Below are 499 nucleotides of genomic sequence, written 5' to 3'. Positions count from 1 at the left end.
CAATAAGAGGCTGGAACTAATGGGGCCAGGCAGTGTTTAAAAGAATACAGTTTCCGTGTAATTATTTTGGGTATAAAGCTAGCCATGCAGGCAGCCGGGTGCTGGGGACGCAGCCCCGCCACTCCTAATTCAACAGAGTGGCGCCCTACGTGATGGACTAAATCCACTTAAAAACCTGAGAAGACTTAAAAATAAGGGAGAGAGAATTTAACACAGATTTTTGCTGTTTATTGGTGGCATGCTGTAGAGTGATTTCCTGATTCGGCAACAGCAGCAGAAAAAAAGCTGCGTCATTTTAAATTATGGCTTCTTGGGACTATGCCGCCACTGCAAACTCTGGCTTTAAAGCATTTCAACTGCTTTTATGGGACTCGATGTTTCTGTTCCCGCTTGGGATCGAAAGGAGACTGCTCTGAGACCGTGCCAATGGCTCAGGCACAGCTCAGAGGCACAAGCAGCTCCGCCATGCTACTGTTGCAATGTGCAAGGATCAGAGGCA

This window comes from Microtus ochrogaster, chromosome 21 (assembly GCF_000317375.1).
Source record: "Microtus ochrogaster isolate Prairie Vole_2 chromosome 21, MicOch1.0, whole genome shotgun sequence".
NCBI lineage: Eukaryota > Metazoa > Chordata > Mammalia > Rodentia > Cricetidae > Microtus > Microtus ochrogaster.
Note: the sequence above shows the minus strand (reverse complement) of the source record.